We start from the raw sequence: 24,405 nt of genomic DNA on the forward strand, positions 1-24,405 counted from the left end.
GTTTTCCCTATGTGTAAGGCTTACATATGATGGTGATATCAACCCTAAGGTAAACTTGTGACTTTGTGGAAGACAAAGATGATCAAGTGTGGAGCAAAACCTTTTTCTCAAGATGATGAGGGACACAAATGATTAAAATTGATTACCCTAAACAATTCTTAGTTTGAATGATAATCGAGATAGTGTGATGGATGTAAGATGGAGGATAGACAATTCTCAACAAAATGACACCAAATGCTTTAAGTAGAATGGGGGCAATGGAGGATGTTTTGACCTATATTCGGTCTGAGAAAATTTGGATACCTAAAGTATATGACCTAAAAGGTGATGAGTCTACAAAAGGCCTAAGGTAGGATGAGAATATAGATGAAGACCTAGCTTATATGAGATGGTAGGTGCAAAGTGTGTGTGGAAAAAGAAGAACTTAGTCAAAGTGGGCATAACTAGTGTACTCGATAAGGCTTGTTTTAACTCCACATTTGACGTAGTGCAAGGTAGGAGAATCCCCAAAGGATATGTCCTAGCCCCCTACTATAAAACCATATAGTGAAAACATAATAACAGGAAGAAATAACACAAGATCTAATACTAAATCACAATAATATATTCATAAAATATAATTGATTAAATGCAATGTGCTGGGCTGTAAGGCCTTCCCGGTTATGGCCAAATACAAAGCAAGTGATAGTTCTACAAGATCCCTCAAGATCCAATCCCAAACCCTAGATAGTACAGATCCACACTCTAGAAGAAACCCACAAGGAAGATCTCAACTTTTGCTTGCAAGCCCACCAAGCTATCTCCTTATTTTCTAAGCCACAACTATTAGCTTTGCTCCAACTTCATCCAAGTGTAAACTGCCTCACATTCGATGCTCTATTCACAGACTCAGGAAAACTCACTCTTCAGCTACTTCCCACACCCACTCCTCTTCTAAGTGAATAAATAATGACTAAAGACTTCCCCAAAACCCCTAATTATACCAATCTAAGCCACAAGTCATCCCAAAACACAAATTAAATGCAAATACATAAATTAAATGCCAAATTTGGCCTCCTACAACAATTAAGTTGCCAAAATTGATGTCTTAGTAAAATTGTGATATCTCCTAGCTAAGAAAGAATTAGAACTTGATCTTTGAATAATTGGCAGAAGTCTAGGCCCTCTTTAATCTCTTAAAGTTTTATCCTTTAACTCATTGTGGAAAATTAGTTATACAGCCTAAAATAGACACCAAATTCTCAGACCATGCCGAGCAACCAAAGACCATGCCGAGTTCCAAAGACCATGCCAAGCTCTCAAGAATATGCTGAGCTACATAGACCATGCTGAGCTCCATAGACCATGCTGAGCTCCAATCCTTCTTTGACTAAGTACCAGTCCAAACACCCTCCAAAGCAACTACTGAGCCTCCTCCCATGAACTCCAAAGTAGTCACCAAGTAAATCCAAGATGCTCCTGCATCAACATCTTAGGGTTAAGTTTTGAAATTTTTGATCCCACTGCATTTTTAAAGAAACTTCTACACCCTCCTTCTCAATTTGATCTAATTTGGTGAGCCTCATATTAGGTGTATATTTTTTGCATTTTTCTTCAATTTTTTTATAAACTACTATTTGTAGAACTTTAACCTTCTTGAACTTAGGTTTTGGTGAATCTGACATGAGATATATCAACTAGGTTTGTTGAAACTATGGGTTAAGGTGGTGACTATGCTAAGTATACCTTTCACTTTTTTTTTGACAATATAGATTTTCTTGAGTAAATAGGTTTAAGAAATGGTGTCTTATCAAAAGGAAAAAGTGGCTTGAGTTTAACAATCACAAATAAAGTGGGATAGACTACACCTCAGATTGTTGTGGATAAACTTGCTAACAATTCTTTTTGGGATAGTAAGGGTAAATTTGAAGATGGATGTTTTTGAGTGTATATATAAAAAAGGTTTTTTGACCAAAAGATGGAATGATGATGTTTGTTTTGAAAGGGGTTGAGTAAAAGCTGACTAGCCTAAAGTTGTTGTGAATATACTTGCTAACATCTTTTTTAAAACAATGAGGATAAGACTCTTTCAGATACCATGTATTGTGAGAAAACAATCTCTCAAAGGACAAAGAAACTTTGAGGGAGAAAAAAGCATGATCTCTTTAGCAAAAGGATTTGACAGTAACCATAAGTATGTGTATGTTCAAAAAATATTTTTCATAGGTCTTTTGCACAAATAAGATAATTCAAATACACTTTTTATCCCTAAGCTCAAATTTGGTTTCAATGTGTTATTCAATGGCCCACAACTTGATGTCTCTTGATTCTAGTACAATATGTCCCTCTAATCAAAGAGTTGAGTCAATATAAGAGTCAATTGAAAAATGATACACATCAAAGAATCCTCAAGGCATGGCAAATACAAGTCCCCCTTCTGCAGGGACAATGACTTTTGGAGATGAAACCTAAGTAGCCCTATGCCCCTACCAGGGGAGCACGATAGTGAGTAATCTTGAGGGATGATGCAAATTGACATACCAAGGATAAAATCATGATAACTAAATTGGGTTGTAAGTAGGTCTATGGAGACACTACTCAGTTGTTACATATGTGATCCACTTAAGAATCTATTTCAAACATGCTAAAATTTTGGGAAAGTTTTCCCACCTTAGGCTACTCGAGAAAGACACTGACTGAAAATTCCTGATGGAGTGAGAAATTTTACCCTTCTCATTTATATACCAGCTAGATTTTTACTAGGTTGAGCTTCTCACGAAAGGGGATGCTCTTCCCAGAGGTAGATGAACTCACTAGAACAACTCCTAGGTTGTTGCGAATGATCTACCTAACAACTTCAGTACATGCATCATGTATTTGAGGGTCTTAATTTGAAAAAGAAGAGAATATAGAGATGCATTAAAGGGCACAATCTCAAGACACAAAAGAAACTTGATTCATTTCTAATTTGGACACTTAGTGTATCTTAATAACTATTTTGAAAACAAAGGTGATTAACATATATTGTTCATTTCCAACTTACAATGATGGTCAACATAATAAATCATGTCAACAAAAGGATATCAAGTGAGTGAAAGCAATAAGAAAGATGAGAATAAGAAGAGATTATCCTTATTGCATTCAAGATTGAGTTTCACTCATTTTAAGACAAAAGTTGAAGTGTTTACAACATAATGTTTGTTTGCACTAGAAATTAAATGTTTATCGCATTGGTTCATTTTTAGTGTTCAACGTTGAAGATTTTTTTTTCTAATTATCTAGGTAATCATCCCAATGAAAAACATGAGCTAAAGATGTAAACATTCATTCCATTGAAATATTAAAAGTCTTACCCTTAAGAATTTGAGATTGAGTTTTAATAATGATACCAATCAACCATACAAAAGGTGAACCATTAGAATTTATAGCAAGCTATTCCTGTAAAAAAAGTTATAAAATAGAGTTGGTTGGTTAAACCAGAGAACCTATAGGTGTCAACATGTGATCTCACAACATGAGAAAGAAGTCACAAAATGTGGGATCGTGGTGCACAAAATTGGTGAAAAATAAGGAAAAGTGGGTCATGGAAAAAAATTACAGAGCGATTTCGCAGGTTTTTAGGGTGGCATTCCCATTGATAGGTGTATTCATGGGTTTGAGGATGAAAGGTAAAACCAGATTTCTAGGTTTGGTTATTCTGGTCAAGTGTTCTCGTAGGTTTTCATAGTAATCTGGCTAGTAAAAACTTGCATTCCCGTAGGAGGATTGGTCTGCAAAAATGTTAGGGAGTGTTTTTGATGCCACATGGTAAAGAAGGTTTATGATAAACACATTCTTGCTTGCATGGGTTTGTAATCCCCCTAATTTGTCTTGGTGAATTCGCAACTATAGGTTTGTTAATATTGCATGTTTCAAAGATTTTTTAACAAGAAACTGATTAGGTGGTTGGGAGTGCACTTCCTAGTTGGAGATTTTAGCACTTGCAAACAACATTAAAAAACCTAATACATACAAAAGAAAATACAATATGTCAGTTTGGTTAATTAACAAAATAACTATAAAATATGATTAGAATGACCCAAATGTGGGGTCTCACCGGGCGTGCCAAAATGTATCACCTATTTTAGTAGTTGTAAATGGAATGCTAATATTAACAAAGCATTCAAAATACAAAATAAATTAACACTTACAATAGGATGAAGGCAAACCTTATGGAGGAAAGTAGACCAAGAATGGTAAGCTCCTTAAATGTGTAGCATATGATAATGTTGGTATGTCTAGAAGGATAGGGGATGTGTTCTTAAGCTTCAAATGGTAGGTGATTAAGCATGGAGATGGATGAAGGATTTAGCGATGGGTGTGTGGATGGGATTTAGCATGGTAAGGGTGTAAAATGGCTATGCTGTAGTGGTCAATATGACATTATAAGTTTGCATTAAGAGATGATATTAATTATAAGGGGAGGGGGTATTATTTAGAGGCCAAGGGGTAGTGAGATGGAGGGTCATGATGTAAGGATGGAAGAATGGTGAGAAAGGGCCAGGATGCTAAAAAATGGAAGCACATGGATTGTGCTTGTTTGGAGCCAATCAGGGAGTGACACTTGTCACAAGGAGGATGAGTGTGAGGGGATGGAAAAAATATATGGTCAAATGGAGTTATGAGGGAGGAGGAGAGTGTAAGATGGATGTAAGAGGCATTTATGGAATAGGAATGAAAGAGGATAAGGGAGACCCTTGACTTTGGCTTGGGTTAGGAAGTCTTAACCCTTGCTTAAACTTGTGCACATGTTTAGTGTTGAAGAGGGAGATTGTTGAACATAGATTAAAATAAGTATGATAATAGTGTTTCAATCATTTTTTTGTCAGTGATGTCAAACTTGCAATTTTGCTGGTAAGGAAATTGTTTATATGATTTAAGTACTATTACTAATTTGATTAATGAAGAGGATTTGATCAAAAGATGTAACAATAGCACCTAAAGGAAAGGTTGAGTTATGATATGAAAAAGGAGTACAAGAATCAACTAAGATAGTGACATCACAATACATTGATGTTCTACTTAAGGTTACAAAGGTTGGTTACACTAAACAAGTTTAGAAGAATAAGTTAAACAAAATTTATCTGCCAAGCTTGATCGAATGGATAGGAGGTGCTAAGAAAAGTTAGTGCAAGTTGAGAAAAAAATTAGTTGGATCTAAGTAAAAGTTCATTTAGCAAAAGGTTGGATGCCAAGTGAAGTTTAGTTGGTTTGGAGCACTAGTAAACTTTAGTTCATGCTAAGTGATTTTATGATGCATGCCAAGAAACATAATATGTGCTGAGCATAAGAAGAAGGTTAATGCCAAGTGCTGGCATTATTAGAAAGATCGTGAATTTGATGAATCTAAGCCAAAAAGTTTATTTTTTTGGATTTTGTGAATGAGGTGGAAGATAAGATTGATTAGATGGTGGCACAAAATTCATGATAAACCATTTTGAGGTGAATTCAACGAAGATTGAAGGAGAAGTTTCTAGAAGTGATATGGAATGAGGGGTAGATTCATTGAATCCTACCTAATCTATCCTAACCCTAAATTGGATGATAGAGAATGAACAACAAAAGATCTTAATTCTCTATTTATAGGGACAGTTGGTCAGAAGAAAATGTTTTCATGTGCCAAAACCTAAGGAAGACAAGGAGTCAAGGGTATTGCTTCATCAAGTGACCTAAGTGAAGAGTTTGCATTGGCATGGTAAGAAAGAAGGCTTAAGGGTATGAATGCTTAAAGGGTGAACAAGCTATTAGAGTTGGAATGTGTGAAATTCAAGTAGAATGGAGGACTAAAATAGAGATCTATAATATGCAAATGGAGTTTTAAGTTGTTATTAGATGAAGCCTTACTATTACTCTCTAATAATTGTATCAGTCTAGGGTAAATCCTTTGGATTAAGGTTGACCTAATAGTAATTTGTAAATCATTTAACCAGGTGAAATTCGAAGTGAATGGCCTAAACTCCTCTAACAAGGCTCACTCCTAACAAGGTGATTGAAGTCCTTTAATAGGGTCACATTTAACAGTGTGTATTGTAACCTTTAATATGGTTGGCCTTTCATAGAGCATCACTTCTGAAGAGTGAAAAAGAGTAGCATGTTATGAGTGGTTTTTTCCAAATTGGGTTTCTACATAAATTATTGTGTCAAGTTTTTTGCTGAATCTTTTGTGTTTCATGTTTACATTTCTACAAATTGATTTGACAGTAACCTACAAGTTTAAAGTGATTGCATAATCTTATGGATGCATCCATGATGATAAATGTTTTATGGGTTCACTAAGATATGAAAAGGTTTATTTATACATCTATACCTTGGATATCTGATTCACCCCCCCTCTTAGTTATTCTAAAGAATTCCAATAGTCTATGAGGGTGATTAGGCTTAGCTTAGAAAGGGGGTTAGGAGGTAAGTGACTTAGCTTCGATGGGATGGGTTAGTTAGTTGGCTAGGTGAGGTTAGTATGGGTGAATGGGGTGGATTAGGAGTAAAGATAGGGTTTTAGGAATGGTTTAGGGGCTTATGATGATTTATTAAATAAAAGGGGGATGTGGGATCAAATTAAATATATTTTTACATTTATTTAATTTAATAGAGGAGTGGAGATTTAATTGATAAATTGATTTTGGGTTATCAATTGGACTATAGTCAATTAAATAAATAAATAAACTAGGGGATGATGATTAATTAATTAAATAGAAAGTATTTCATCAATAATGTCCTAGGAGATGACTAAATAAGAATACATAGTGGTGTAATCAGATTTAGGAGAGTAATAATGACATGACCTGATTGTTGATGCAACTATCTTTGCTAGTTTTAGATATTTGTTCTAGCTTGATTACTTGATCCTCTTTGATCAGAATGTTCTTTGCATCTCAGTGAACTTGGATACTCTATCCTATTATAGATATCCTTCCAATTTTCTTCCTTAATTCATCTTCTTTTATTCATTCTTTTCTATCTTCAATCCTCAACTTGACCTTGTACTTATATATAAATAATCTTATCGAGTTGGCTTGAATATACTTTTAATCAAACAATCTTCATCCCTTAACTTGGCTAGCATTAACCAATAAATATATTAGACTCTATGATGTTAGTTGGCTAATATAGAATTGAGTACTTAGTCAATGTAGAGAAACTTTTCATTAACCAACCCAACTCGATCAATACTGATTTTGAATTGACTTTCCTTTGGTAACCAAGTGAACTCAGTTAACATAGGAACCATGCTAACTTTTTTTTGGTAACAGAGTGAACTTGGTTAACACATGATCTAGTTTTGATGCCCAAGCGAACTTGGTATGAACTAACTTTGAACTTGGCTATAACTAGAACACTTGACATACATACGAAACTTTCTTCAATTCCCGATTGAGTTTAGAGATCATTGACTTGCTCAGTAAGGCTTGACATTTTGTGTAACATCATTGACAACATACACTTGCATAATTGTTTTCAACAATCTCCCTCTTTGGCATTGATAGAAACACATGTCATAGTACAATGAAATTTTAGAGAAAAATAGAAATAAGGATAATATCCTTAGTTTAATTTTGATTCTCATTGATTAGAACTCTCTTTGACATCAATCTCTTCCTCTAGAATGATTCTCCGATATCTCTAACTGCAATTTCTTCCTCTGATAGCAAACTCTCCTTCTTTGTTGATACAAAATTTTTGATATGCTCTTTGAAATCTCATGCCAAAGAAAATAATCAATGTATTTTCCATGTACATGATTGACTGATTCATATGAAATCTACTCTGACAATACTATATCAACTTGTCTGATCTTCAAAATGCTTAGTTGATGCATTACTAAAAACTAATTAGTGACCTTCAAATAGGGGAATGACCCCTAACTTACCTCTTAGATACAAAAACACATCCTTAGGTAATGGCTTGTTGAATATATTTGCAATTTGTTCCTTTGTATCCACATATCCCAATCTCACCTCCTTTTCTTGCACTAATTCTCTCAAAAAATGACACTTTATTGCAATGTGCTTTCTCTTAGTATGTATTAATAGATTGTTGGAAATTTTATTAGCACTTGTATTATCATAGAAGATAACTATTGGATCCTTGATTTCTTCCTTCATATAAGACAAAAATTACTTGAACCAAATGATGTTGGAACAATCAACTACTGCTGTAATATATTCTGCTTCTACTGTAGAATGAGAGATGCAATTCTATTTCTTGCTTGTCTAAGACACTAGCCTCTTTAAAAGAAAGAATGCTCCACCACTAGTGCTTTTCCTATCATCAATACTTCCCACCCAATCAACATCAATGAAGGCTTTCAATTCAAAGTTTCCTCCTTTCTTATACCATAGACTATAATCTTCAGTACCTTTTAGATACCTCATAATTCTTTTTATTGCCATCATATGATTTTCCTTTGGATTAGTTAAAAATTTTTCCACCATAACAACTACTAATGCAATATTAGGTCTTGTGTGTATCACATACTAAAGTTTTCCAATCATTGATCTGCATGTAGTTTGATCTACCTCTTTGGAATCATCATTTTTGGAAAGCTTATGTCAAGTAGACATAGATGTTCCAACTGGTTTGGAATCATCCCAAATTTTTTCAATATCTCCTTGATGTACTTTGATTGAGTAATGTAAATACCATCTTTATTCTATTGAATTTACAAGCCAACAAAGAATTTAATCTCTCCAAATATTGACATTTCAAATTCTTTACTCATTTCCTCAAAAAAAGATTTGCATAAATCATCATGTCTAGTGAATAATGTATCATCCACAAAGATTTGTACCAGTACTATCTTTTCATCTAGTCCTTCCTTGATGTATAGAGTGCTATTGACATTTGTCCTTTGAAAACCAATCATTACCAGATGACTATGCAATCTTTTATACCCACCTCTAGGGGCTTGTTTGAAACCATATAAAGCTTTGTCTAGTCTACAAACCATATCCCTTTTGTTAGGATCTATGAAACCTTCAGGTTGCTCAATGTAGAATTCTTCTTCTATGATTCCACTCAAGAAAGATGACTTTACATCCATCTGATATAATTTGAAACCTTTATGAGCAACATAAGCAAGTAGTGTTCTAACACCTTCCGGTCTTGTAATACGAGAAAAGGTCTCTCAATAATCAATACCTTCTTCTTGAGCACAACCTTTGCAAACTAACCTTTCTTTGTTTCTTGAAACTTCTCCATTCTCACTCAACTTGTTTTTGAAAACCCATTTTGTGCCAATTATATTTTTGTGCTTGGGTATAGGAACAAGAGCCCAAGTTTTGTTACTTTCAATTTGGTCAATCTCTTGATTCATTGCTTCAATCCAACTTTCATTTTCTAGTGCATTTTTAACAGTTCTAGGTTCAAACTCAGTAAGAAAACATGTACCTTTTAATTTGTTCCTTATCATTGTGCCTTTTGACTGATCTCCAATGTCAATTTTCTTGGGTGCATGATGTCTTCTAACATATCTAGCAAGTACATGTACCTTCTTTCTGAGTTCACTTCATTCATGATGCGTAAAATGATCTTTTGAGTCATGCTCGAGTCCTAGTATCTATGAATTGAGTCCTTTCATTACTACATTTAAACTCATTTTTCTACCAAATTTTTTGACCATCAACTAAATAAGTTTAGATTGGTCAAAATTTAAGGCAAAAATTTCTTTTTTTTTTAACATGTAAGCCCTGTATTGGTCAAAATTTTGACCAACATGGCTTACATGTAAAAAAAAGAAACATTTCTTTTATGTTTTTCACGTGCGTGAATTATTTTGGGTTTTGTGTGTTTTCACATGGTTTTTGCAGTGATTTTCATAGATTCCAAGTGGGCAGCCAAGGGAAGAGCACAGGACAAGCAACATGCAGCAAGACCTAACAACTAAGGTTTTTCCAAGATCTTCAATGGAATCTAGGGTTTTTTCTCAGCAGGTGAAGTATTCAAGGGAGCCCAATAATCCGACAAAAGGTAAGCCAATGCTCTTTGCAAACAAAATTTTGATCTGCAATTTTCAATCACTTTCAAGATGCTTCTCATACTATAGGAGTTTAAAGAATTTAACATTATGAAAATGATCTAACAAATCCTAATTTTTTGAACTCCAATTCATTAAACACTATCATGGTAGGAATGTGTAGGAAATCATCATCCCATTTTGTCGTGCAGGGCTTCTGCTATAATTTCATGTCTAGTGACTCTGAGTTATTTATCAAGCTGACTTATTAAACTATTTTTCTAATAGTTATATATTCCACAAGTTTGCGATTGTTGGTAGTTAATATTTATTTATATTATATATTTGTCGGCAATGACCTATATAAATGGCTGAATTTGTTTGAAAGGAAAGATTAAGTTTTGTTGTATTTTAGCAAGATCATTTTGTTAGTGAAATTTCTTCAGATTTAAATGAGTTGGTAATGAATTTTTTCAATGTGCTATTTCCATGTAATTTGATCAATAAAAATAAATTATTTTATAGTTCTATTTAAAAGATATTAGTAACCCAACAATCTAAGTTAGAATTAATAGCTCACAAGTTTTAAATCAGGTTTTAAGGCATTGCAAGTTCTATTTAGTTATATGGTAAGTAGGTCAGAGTACACATCCCTAATAGTTTGAGATGCCAACTTACATTTATTAGAAAACTATATTCAGATCAGAGCTAAAGCTTGCATCCATGAAACTTGATCTTACTTAGGAATAGCCTGTTACCTTCTGGGAGTAACAAGGAATGCTTGGATCTAAATATGGGTGACTACAAACCTTGACACAAGCTCTATTTTGAAATCAACAACTGTAGTTTCTCCAGTGTTGTTAGGTCCAGTTTGGAACAACAACTCCATATGTGTGTATGAATGATCGTATTCTTCTTCTACCCTTAGACTACACTAAGTGGTGGATTGGCTTCAACATGTAGGGTCTCAATCATAGTTGAATGGAAGCCATCTAGATACTTCTAACAAGTTGAAATCGTTAGAAAAGGTGAATTTGTGATCAACTTATGTTGTTTTTTGTTACTATAACCAAAATCTCCTTCTTTGTGAGTTTTCATTGGACTGTGCAGTATGAAAACAATGATGAACTGGACTCAATTTGTTTAAATCAGCTCCTTATGGAAATTTCCTTTTAGGTACCTACCAAAAATGGTATGATTGTTTAGAATGATGGGGCTCTTGCACAAGTAGCATAATGATCTCTTTATGGGATATATTGGATTTTTCCCAAAAATAACGAGTCCCATGACACAAGTTATTTATAAATAGTATCCTATATATAAAATAAATAATTGCAATTCTATTTAGAGAAAATTGTATCAAGGATTTATGATCATTATACTAATGATATTGAAAATAGAACACCCTAAATTCACTTGTATCCATTTCACTGCATACTTCTAATAGTTGACCATATTAGGAATTCAATGGAAAAGCTTGATAGGATGTTGGGAGAGTTGAGACTGTCCTCCTCAACTAAACTCAAGGGCACATAATGAGTGTCCAAGTCATTTGGCCCCTTGGGCCACGAGAATGGCAGGATGCCTTTCATCTCGTAGTTGTCATATTTAATGACAGAACCAGTACTGGTGCATCTTTCTATCAAACATTTTCAAATTGATCCCAAAAATTATGTTTGATGGAAATTAGATAAATAATTATTAATCTTATGTTCCTTGTTAGGAGGATCAGAGATATTCTTCCTCAACCAAGGCCAAGGGCACGAAATGAGCCTCTGAGCAGAACCTTTAGTCCATCCATCTCATGATTGGTATATTTGACAAGGGAAGACCATTACATCTACATCTTCTTAAAAAATTTATATGGAGATTTATAGAAGAATACTTGCATACTAGTTACTTTCTGTTATATTCTTTACTGCTATTATTTTATACATGGATTCTTTTCTAATTCAAACTTGATAGTTTAATTTCCTTAATTAATATTCATTCATTTTTGTGCTTCATTCATGTCCTTGTTGGTCATATTTCTTATTCTTCAATTCTACTTGATGTTATCTACAAATGAACCACCTCTCTTTTTATATCCCTGATTGTGGGGAAATGTTACATTTTTCACTAGTATCATCTCATTTTGAAGGATGCATCTCCTTATGATCAAGCATTGCCTTTAAATATTGTCTATTTAATCTTAATCATAGTTCATGAGGGATCATAGCCTATAGATGCATTTAAGTAATAGTTGATAATAATATTTTGTTTAAATAGTAGCTGGCATTAATGTACCATTTAGTTGTAGTTGGCCCTTCTTAGAATTCTACTCAGCCTTTCAAACTAGCATCTGCCCTTTTTCCTTTCTTAGTAGGGGCTAGCCTCTTACAATGGATTGCTATTATATAATTATAAGTCTATAATTTATATTAGGGGCTTGAAAAGAAGCTCTTGATTATAGTCCTAATCTTCCTCAACTCCTTACTCATCAAAAGGTGATTGAGGGTTTCCTCCATGCAAAATTAGCTCATATAAATGGGTTTGTTGGTAGCAGACAAGTTTCCTCAATTTCCTTCACAACCACAAATCTAAAATTAACAAGTTCAACTCAATTCCTAGAATAGTAACTAAACCAAGGACTATTGACATTTGCATCTAAACTATCCAACTAGCTTGAGGGCTTCCTTGCCTACAAAGGTATTGTGCAAAATTGCAAAGACTCAAATTAAAATTGGATGACCATAAATGTTAGAACATGCCCTCTCTATTTACATATATTTCTCTTTGAGTACCAAAGTGTGAAAGTTGAAATCCCATTTAACAGATGCCCACAAGAGATGATGAGTCAAGCTTAAATCAAAGTGTTCAATCAAGTTTTATAAAAAAATCTTTGAAACATTAGATACCTTAGATCATATTACTAGTATATCTTCACAAGTCCAATCTATCAATTGGAATGGTAAATAGCATAACTTAAATTAAATTGCAAGTCTCTCTTCAGTTCTCTCAGATGCTTAGCCTACTATTATAAATTAGAGTCAATTTGCAAGTTTCTCTCATTCTCTTGAATAATTAGCTAGATAAATTTGCAACTAATTTACTAAGTTTCATGTTAAGACTGAATTCCTTATAGCTGTTATGCTACTCAAAGTCTCTACTTCAATCCTGAGCATATTTTGCCAGCTACGTGGTATTTTTCTTTATGGCTACTTTTTTAGATGCTTTCCATTTAATATATGTTGCAACATTTGTGAGCGTATTTTACTTTTTGTACTTTATAATATGAGGGTAGATTTTTTGATTAAATATCAACATAATGATTTTCAGGGACATAAAAAAAATGAATATGCTCATACATGCATTAGTAGTATTGAAGCTATTTTACAAGGCTTAGTTTTGTAATTGGAATAGCTACAATATGTAGGGTCTAAAGTAGGAAGTGATTATAGATCTTGTTGGACAATGTCATACTTACAAGTAGCGCATGATGCATCTTATCAATACAACTTCATAAGTTATATTTTCTATCTATGATTTTCATTTGGAATCCATTGTTTTAGTTCTAAGATGAATTTGGTAAAATTCTTTTTGAAATGAGTGAAAAATCTAGAATACTGGGATGTCCTTTGTAAGTTATTATGTTGAAACATTGTAATCATTTTAAGTGCTAACTTTCATCGGAGACACCGATTCTAGTTTGGGTAACAAGGTTTGGTAGATAGATTTGTTAAAATACTAGGATTGAATTCATTTTGGATTTTACATAATTTCATATGACAAATGAAATTGTTGTGAAAAAAAATGCTACCTCAATGTGAATGCCAAACTTATTGTAATGATAGATATTTATTATGCAATGTTTAAACAATAAAATTAGTAATCAACATCATATGGGTCTTTAGAAGATTATCATGGGTAAAATGATATTTTCCTTAGTGTTTAAAATATTTTGTTTTCAGTAAAAAAAAAATTGCACTTGATTGAGTTTATGTGGAACACTTTGCTCTTATTCTTATGTTTGATTTATCATCTAACTTTTAAAGTTCATTGCTCTACTATATTTGTATTGTTGTGTAGAGGGGTGTTTGTTATAATTTTGTATTGTTTCCTTATACCTTTCACCTTTTGGTGCCTAAATTTTCAAGCTAGAATAAATAAATAAATAAGATGTCAAATTAAATTTTGGCACAAGAGCTTTTACATAATTAACATTGAAAAAACTAATTTATTGTCAAGGTAATCAATCTATGAAAAGGTCATTTAATCTACCAAGCTAAAAGCATTTCAAATTCCACAAAGTAACTGATTTTCATAGTTATGCCTGATGGCAATACAAGACACAGTTTGGTTGCTTCGGTGTAACAACCTCAAAAACTCACGTAGTTTCGAATGTGTGTGTTGTGAGTTTTACACTGCTTTTGCATGGGGCTACTTAAACCAACACCACCAAAGTGGCAGAAGATTGTGGAAGAAATCCTGTAAGGAAACCAAACCAAGGTTTCAACCAAAATCTTCAAAATAGGTTTCTTTAATGTAGAAGGCACAAAAAATTGGTACACAGACATCTTCTATGCCAATTTCCTAAGGAGGTAGTTGCTTGGACAGTCAATGTGGACCACCCATTGAGGTTTTTAGAATAGAGGGGTTGTCTAGTATGACACATTTGATAGGACCTAGGGAATCTCCATGGTTGAACTAACCCTAAATCTGGGTGTGTAGGCTAACATACCATTAATATAGTTTTTAATGCTTCTCACTAGCAATAGAGCATGTTTTATTAGCCCATTATCTAGCTGGTTCACCTTTATTTCAAATTTAATGCAAGGATGAGGAGGTTCTTGGTCAGGGTCTTGCATTGAATGATGAATTGGATCATGCGCTAGGGAAACATGACTCCATTACTATAGGGTCTCCTGTTACGTGAAAAATAACATCAAATCATGTGGCTCCTCTTGTCAGTGTCAACCATGAGGAAGATGAGATTGAGGATAATTTAACACAACTAACTCATAGGTAGCTTGTCTTGTGATGGCTAGTTCTTATAGAAATGTGATTGTTAATTTAAACAATTGCTAATTTAGTATTTTTGAAAGTGTATGTAGAAGCTTTGCCAACATGTTTCTTACACATGCCATGGGTTTGTGTAATTTTTAAATAATATAGTTACTCATTAAATTATTTCAACTAGTTCCTTTCATCTATTAAATCCATGTACTATGATTTGACAAGCTTCTATAGAGAAAAATCAAAAGAGAAATAATAGTATTTTATGCATTGTAGGTCAAGATCTAGTGCAAAAGCGCATCAGAGAGTTGATAAAACAAAAAATAATCAATCAATAGGTCGACTCCCATTGATACCTCCACCACTAGGACTTTAAAATATTGATACTCATGGCTAGAAAACTGAGCAGACAATGGATTTCCTTAGTGGTGATGCTTATGAGCCACCAACTACTACAACTCCACCAATAGCTAGCACAGTCAATGAGAAATACAAACATTCACCACCAGTATCTCTTTCTTAGCAAACTTTACCATATCCTTTGAATTCACAATCAAATTCTCCATATCGAAATGGAGGTTACTCTTTAGGGATGTCATCAACACAACAAAATGAATACCAAAAGTTTCCACACCATGGCCTAGAGTCATATTTTGACAAATCTAGCCAGGGTTTGCAATGGTAAAATCCAATAGGGTGGTCTCTTAGTCCACAACAATCAGTTCTACTAAATGGGCCACAATCACAAAATTTGAAGGCATCAACACAAAAGACTCCTGAAAGCCTTCCTCTTGCTCCTTGGAAAGTTGAGCAATCAAAAAATCCATCACAAGGTGTAGATAATCTGCAAGGACCTCCCATATATCATAGCAATGTTAGAATAATTATTCCCCCTCCTCCAACAAAGCACAATTAGAGACAATAGTTTTTTCAGCAGCAACAAGCTTTAGGTTCTAGCCAGTCTACACATGGTTATAGTGAATCAACACATGATGAGTTGATATCAAGGACACAAAACATCTCCATTCATGATGGAACTTACAATGATACATATCCACAACAATCTTTAACTTCTAGCAAAAAAGTTAAACCTGAAGATAAGCTATTTGAAGACCTGGTTGACTTTGCCAAGGCAAAAAGTAAAATTTCATCCAGTAAAAGTGGAAGTTTTCAAAAATTAGAGGTTTTTCTCTGGGATGGTTTGTACTAAATATCTTCAAGTAGCTTGCTACAAGTGATGGTTTAGGTGTAGCATTAGTTTTATTGAAGCCAATGTATAGTCTTTTGTTCAATTGAGGTTTAGTACTCATTATGTGCTATATTATTCCTAGTGCATTACAATTTAATTTGTTTTTTATTACTTTTTTTTTTTCTGATATGAAATTTGTATATAAAATTATGTTCTTACCTAGAAGTTAAATGATTTTAATAACAGTGCCAAAAGATTCATATATATATTGCAATGTATTCTTGAAGCTTGTTCTGTTTCAAATCTCAAGTGGTGTGTGAGCATTATCTTTTCTTATCATAGTATTTGTGGGAAGTAATTTCCTATGTGGCCTAGCACTATTCTCTAGTTCACAATTTGATTGTGGCATTTTTTTCAAAGCAAAGGTTTATAATTACAAATCTAGGATATTTTAATAGATCATTTACTTGTGTGAGGGGCTAAAACCCATTTTGGTGCCCTACAATAAGATAACTATATATAGAAACTCAATCATTAAGACATTTAGTATGGACTTGAGCTATCTTGATGGAACTATTTTTGATAAGAGTAGGAAAGAATGGTCATGAGGTTATAGGGGCTGGAAGGGTATTAATAATATAGTCAGTAGGTTAGATGGTTAAGTCTAGGTAGAAATTTAGGAATTGTTGGGTTCCTAAATGTGTGTTTATTACTGGTCTGTATTTTCTTACTCAAAATATTGCTATAACTAGTATGATTCTGGGAATTATTGATTCACAATGCCTATTTGGTTGGTTGAAATTATTAGTATTCTATCAGTGGAAATGCCATACTAATTTGGCATCTCTTGATTGTTTTAGGCAGGTGCAATTCTCACAAATGTGAAATCTAGCTAGCGTGGCACAAGCTATGCCAACTCGTCTTCCTATATACCCTCCTAGAGGTCCAGGTCTAAGCCAACCAATGTTCTATGGATAGGGGCCACCCACACTCATGCCACCTCAAGTGAATATGATATATATTCATATTTTTTGATATAGTTGTTGTTGATGTTGTTAATCTGTGCTAATCAATTCAAAGTTAATTTTGATACCTTGCAAATGGCTCTATGCTCGTCTTGAAGAAAAGGATGTGTAACTTTTATTTTGTGACCGATCTAAAATGAAATGCTGAATGTTCACCAATTTTTATTTGTTATGTTCTTATATAAGAAAAAATTACCCTTTTTATCATGTCATGCTTGGAAAACCATTCCAAATTTTTGCAAGTTCTTCATTCAGCATTGTTTTTGTTAGTAGTGTATGACTTGATGCCATTTTTTTTGTAGGATGGTGGATTTGGTTATCAACAGTAGCTTTTCCTTGGTATTAGGCCAGGAAATGCGCCTATTCCAAATTTCTATCTTCCTCTGGTTTAGCCACAACAAGGACAATGATCTAATGTTAGGCAGTCTAGAGCTGCACCCATTCAACAATAGAAGCAGATAGCACTTATACCTTAATAGGAAAAGCACACTTTATCTATATATTTTAATTGTTGTACATCAATCTTGGTTCTTAACTATCTTCCTTACATGTTCAATTCTTCACTATACAGGTCAATTGCTATAATGATTTTCTTTATTTTGTACTTCAAGCGACTGCTATTATTAACATTTCTCCTATTGTTGAAATATTCTGGAATACAGATTTGAGCCTCCAAATGAAAGTTTGATTCTTCATGACCTAAATGACAGGGATCTATTAAAACCACCATTAGACTTCATAAAAATAGGATAGATATATAAACATAGAGGTGTAGAAAGTATCTCCTTCTGGTTACCTCAGGCTCCTCCTAGATATGTTTCTCTAGGATGCATTGCAAGAAAATCTCCCCCAAAACCATGTGAATTTAAATCATTGCAATGTATTTGCAATGATTTAGTAATTGGAGCTTAGTTCCCTAATAAAAATATTTGGGACACAACTAAAATTAAACAAACAAGAGAATGATTTAGCATATGGATGCTAGATAGTGAGGTATTTTTGGAAACTAGGGCTATAGGCTAGAAAAAAAGTATTATGTTACTTTGTGTCTAGGTACACAACATGCCCTTTTCCTTAAAGAGACTCATCCTCAAAGCTAGTAAAAGTCAAAATGCTGAGTAACACTTTTAATATACAACTTCAAAAATGTATAAAAAGGGGCTTCCTTTTTAAAATACAGGCTCACATGAATTTTTTGCCACAATTTTTGAAGTCTTGGAAAATACTTCATAATTAAGTACTAGATGATCTATTGCAATCACTTTTAGTTCACCTTCCAAGATCAGATTGTTATCTTTAGCATTAGTTTTGCGTCTTTGGTAGCAATCCTTCTAGGTTTTAATATTACTATACATTACACATGTGTTACTGGGATTTTCTTCTAATTTACCATGTTCTAACCTCTTGCAGACTTACCTAGGAAGACACCATGGATCCTCTGTACTACCCCACCAAGGAACACTTAGAACATAGGGTTAAACATGCATGAAAAACTATTTTATTTTCTTTTAAATGGGAGAATTTTTTTTTCTTTAATTAGGATTATTGTTTGGAGATTACAGTGTGGAAGAGTGTGCTCATCACCTGGAGATAATCAAAATATATGAGAACAAGCCAACTAATAGTATTCTAGAGCATACTAACAATGACTATCTGTCATGAGTATTCTTCACACTTCTGTTGAATAAAAGTTGTGCACTGTTAATGTAGATTCAAAACCTAGAAATGTTCATTTCTTTTAGCTAGGAATAATAAAGATAAAATGACTAAGAGAAGCAATAGATTTATGTTGACTAAGACAATTGTATTAAATTGTTTTGTGTTTTGTCTAATTTGTATTGTATTTCTAAATTATCAATGGAAAATATTTCTTGTATCTACATCCTTGAGTGAGGAGTGCCATTGTATGGAACATGTCTCATGTCCCTTCATTTCCTTTGCTAATTTTACCTTTTCGTTACAAGTCTTCTAACAATAAGATCAATTAGTATAACATTTTTTAATAATGAAGATTGTATCCCTTCATGATCATTTCTAGATGCACCTTTTTTTGGTTAGATTTTCATTTGTTCATTCAATAATTAATTAGCCTTTAGTTATTGATTATAATATTCTCCTTATTGGATGCAAATAGTAACAATCTCACTCGACACTATGCATGAGCTAGTATAATAATATGGTTCATTAGTTCAATAGATCTCAAAGTTTGTCATTTTTTCACTTGATCATTATCATAACATAATTGTTGTTCCTCCATATCGGTATCAGTTATGAGTGTTGTATGCTTATTATTGTTTAGTCATATGTTGATTGATGTCCTCTTGATTATTTATGTTTATTTATACAACTTCTCTTGATTTGTGTATAATTTGGTTACATATTAATCGTGGACCATCATTGGATATACATCATTGATCAATTATCACTTGGTTTTTGGTCTTCATAGTAGCTATCATACTTATCAGTACTTGGGAACCAGAATATCCATTATGGATTCCTCATTTTCTATTGTGTATCACTCCATATTGATTTAGCAATCAGTTCATTAACCAAATCACTTCTTCCATGTATGATGCAGATTGATATCTTAGCTACTAGTGAAAATAGTTCTAAATGACTATTTATCCATAGTTGTGATTCTCTAATATGATGATTTATCCATATTTGCAATTTATCCTAATGGTATCTATAGACCATTCAACTAAACTATGTATTTGTTGTAGCCTTCCTCCAGGAGGAGCATTCAATTGAACTATTCATCTAGGATTTCACATTTTGCATGCATGTCTACAAGGGAAGTTACAACTTAAACAAATATATTCTCTCAATATATCTATTTTGTGCATATTCAGCAACCATGGCTTTTGGTGACCACATTACATTTAGGCATCCTGTCAAACAATTCATATGACTTATCTATGCTTCTAGTTTGCAACCATGTCTCCCAAGGAAAATGCTACTACTTCATCTACATCGTTTGACAAAATCCTTTGTACTTTGATGGATGCCTATAGCTTATCCCAAAGCTCTCATTCAACAGTTATTAGATGATCAATCAAGATGAAACAATTGAGAGCTTAGAGTGACACAATTTTTAGATGATCATATGAAATGAAGTGGGCATGCAAGTAGAAAGAAACTTGAAAGACATTGTGTACATATGAAGGCATGAAATGGATGGTTTTGGAGCACTCATCATAAACACTTAGCATTTAGTACATCATCATTCAAGATCAAATGGGTGTGTGGGATTATATGCATAATGAATAATAAAGGAGGCAATTGAACCCTCCCTAAGGCTCACACTTGTTGAGGTCCACTTCAGCAATGGCCCTTCCTGTGAAATTGCTATCTAAAACTTTCTAATGAGATAATGTGTTATGAGCTCTCCAATAGTGGGATGGAGCATGTATCCAAGAGGCAGTTGTACATCACCCATATCATGATTGTAACTAAATTTAAGAGCCTATATTATTGAATTTTCTTCCCTATTTCCCATAGCAAAGGAAACAAATATGGGTGATAGGGAAGAGAATTCAATAATAGAGGCTCTTAACTTTAGTTATAGTCATGATATGGGTTATGCACGACTACCTCCTCGATTCATGTTCCATCCCACTAATGAAGAGCTCATAACACATTATCTCATTAGAAAGGTTTTAGACATCAATTTCACAAGAAGGGCCATTGCTGAAGTGGACCTCAACAAGTGTGACCTCAAAAAAATTTCAACCAAGCATTGGTCAAAATTTTGACCAATGGTTGGCAATTTTCTACCAAACATTGGTTGAAATTTTGACCAATGCTTGGTAGTTTTCGACCAAAAATTGGTCAAAAATTTGACCATTTCTATGCAGTTTTCTACCAGCATTGGTCAAAATTTTGACTAATGCTTGGTAGAATTGGGGCCAACATGTTTGAAAGTTTTCGACCAATGTATTGGTTGAAATTTTGACCAACCAGTAGGATGGTCAAAATTTTGACTAGAAAAACTTTGACCAATGGGTTGGTCAAATTTGGTCAAATTTTAGTCAAAAATTGGGTCAAAATTTTGACCAATTTTGGTCAAAAAATGGCCTAAAATGTACTAGTGTTTAGATTGTGACTAGATTTCCACTTCCTAAAACTTGGGTCCTTCTGACTGTGACTCGAGTCCTTCAGATTGTGACTCGGGTTGTACTAACTAAAAATTAGGTTGAATTGGAGATTTAGGGGACTCAGGTGGTGAAGACTGCTTATTTCTAATTGCATTTTCTTTAACTTGAGGTAAAGAATTGGGTTAATAGTAGACAAAGTTTCTATAGCTTTTGTAAGGAAACTCAGGTGCAGAAACAACTTCCTACACTAATCCCTTAAGGAAAGTATTGTACAAATTCTATTTAAATACTCACAATTTCAAATTTGATATTTTTGATAATATCTCCAATAAATTAGATAAGGTAAGTTATGGTTGTCATTTATGACAACATATTTGTTTTGCAAATTAGTCATGTTTACTTGTGAAGGAAAAATTGTCTAAGCATCAGACAGTGTTACAACAGTACGACATTTTTGATGATAATAGAATACTCCCTTGGAATATTCTCTTGCATAGTTGACCAGAGATGCATGATATCATAATGGTGATGTATACCAGTGTGCATGTCCATACAATAAACTGAGTTTGAGTTATGAAGGAATTAGTGTTGTAGTGATGATACAAAGAAGAATAGAGTATATTAGTAGAATGTGTTTAACAATTTGATTTATTATTTTAAGTTATAATTTCTTGTTGAGATGACTCTAATGATGTCATATGAGCCAACCAAGGAAGAACTTGCTAAAAGAAATATACAAGGATAAAGTAATTAATAATATTTAGCTATGGGTAAAAAGATTTATAATATTGATTCACCCCCGCTCTCAGTATTATCTATTTCTAACAATTGGTATCAAAGCCTTGTTATTTAGAAGAGGCTTAAAAACTTGAATAAGATAACTATGGATATGGAACAACTGTATAAAAATCTTGTAGAAGCACTTGAATAGATTGATCTTCTTAGTGATGAAAGAGATGGCCTCAAAGACATATACAAGGATGCAAAAGCCTACATTGGTGAATTGAAGGACAAAATTGATGACCTAAAATAGAAAGAACCTACTAATCAAACCAATGATGACGACATTAAAGATTTGAAGAAAGAAATGAGATCCTAAAACATGAGGTAAAGATAGTTGAACTTAAGTTGAGTCTTAAGAAAAATGGAGGTAAGATTGACTCTGAAGTGAAAGCTAAAAATGCAAATCTGAGATCCCAGTAAAGCAAGGTAGCATCTAAATTGGAATCTATTAAATCAAAATATGCAAAATTAGAAAAATACAACACCATTGTGAAAGGTGAGTTGGTAAAAACCAAGAAACAACTTGAAAAATTATATACCAGCAGTGATAAGATTGAAGAACAAATATGTGCACAAAGACCTAGTTATGATAAGACTAGACTTGGATTCTTTCTTGGACAATCTGCCAAGAAATATGTTGAGAGAAAAGAATCTAATTCTCCTAAAAGTAATAAGGATCTAAGCAAGATAGACAATACACCCAAGGACAAAGAGAATGTCACTCATTCTAAGAAAGATAAAGAATTTGATCAAGATATGGAGAAGAAAAGAAAAGAATCTTTTTCCTTGTATGATGAACTTGAAGACACTTGCGAAGGTAATTCTTTCAAACCTATTTCAAAATTTTACTGTCATAATTATCATGGATATGGTCATTATGTAGTAGATTGTAAGAAACCTAAATTTGATAGTGATAATGAAAATAGTAGGATACATAGGAACACTAACCATGTAGGAAACAGAAGGAGATCTCATGATAATGAAAGTGAAGAAAGAAGATAGATTGTTTTCTATAGATGCAACAATCTTTGACACATTACATGGAATTGTAGAACACCCGATGACAAGCTGAATGAATAGAAAGGAGATGTACCTATATGTAAGTTATATAATAACTTTGGACAGTTATATAATATAGATTGCACAATATTTAAAGGATGCAAATTGACTTGCATACATCATTTTCTTATGCGAAGTTTATGTGCGAGATTTGGATAATTTAAGAAGCCTGCAATCACACAAAGTCATCAAAAACCCTAGTACACAAAATTGAAGTATTTTCTAAGTTATTGAGCACAATCTTTCAAGAATGGCAAGACAAGAAGTTTATAATGTAAGCAATAGGCCTAGGTACAATTTCAAGAAACACCCATTTGTTTCTTTACTTGATGACTCCATTGGAGAATTTTTGTGAATTCTAGAAAATGTTCTTCACATAGAAGATATCAAAGGATACATTCATTATAAGATTGATAGCATAGGTTATTTAGAGATTCATAAGGATTTGGAGAAGATTTGCAACAATGATTTTTCATTGAAACATGAACATAGAATTCTAGAAAATCTTAACCTAGTTAAGAATATGTTCCACATAGATTTTGACAATAATGAATGGACAAGGATGATTCTAAGCAGAATACATGATGATTTTCTATGGGTGGGAGATTCTATCATTTGTATTGATAATGACCTAATTCAAAAAGTCACAAGTTTGAGCAATGAAGGCAGTAATCTAGTAAACATTAAGAATGTGCACAAACTTGTTCAGGAAAATCTTAACACATATTTTGATGGGAGAAACATGAAACTTAACTCAATTCAAGATGATGGAGATAGACTCATTTGCAAAATTTTGGGATATAAGTATAATTATGGATCTAGGATAGATTTAATCCCTGCAAGATTTCTTCATGTAGCTTATTTGGTAGTAAGAGCTAAAGAAGTTAACATGTGTGATATTATCAAAACACAATTGTTGGATAACATATCGAGAATCAAGAAACCAAAGAGTGCAATTTTTAGATTTTAATCCTTATTAACACACATATTTTTCTATGATACTAAGAAGTTTCTTGGTATCATAGTTTGGAATGAAAATGAGTGCACAATGCAACAAATGACTTGAGCTTATAGGTCAAGACTTGAAGTAGTTAGGGACAGTGACATTGAGAGAATAATGAAGTCTTTTCAAATAGAAATGAAGAAAAGGTATAGGATACCTCTAGCGCTAGTAGAAAATTATAAGGATGAATTATGTTTTATGGTTGAGATAGATTTCACATGCATGGAGGTAGTGGTTCCTCAGGTGAAATTCATTGAACCTATGGGATATGAGATGAGTTGGGA

The 24,405-nt window shown here is 33.2% G+C and overlaps 1 pseudogene; it reads left to right on the forward strand.

Annotated features, from left to right (window-relative positions):
- The first annotated feature begins 248 nt into the window (after positions 1 to 248).
- On the forward strand, positions 249 to 16,175 carry LOC149553041 (TOM1-like protein 3; annotated as a pseudogene).
- The last annotated feature ends 8,230 nt before the right edge of the window (positions 16,176 to 24,405 follow it).

This window comes from Cupressus sempervirens, chromosome 6 (assembly GCF_028749045.1).
Source record: "Cupressus sempervirens isolate cs-2001-9-10 chromosome 6, ASM2874904v1, whole genome shotgun sequence".
NCBI lineage: Eukaryota > Viridiplantae > Streptophyta > Pinopsida > Cupressales > Cupressaceae > Cupressus > Cupressus sempervirens.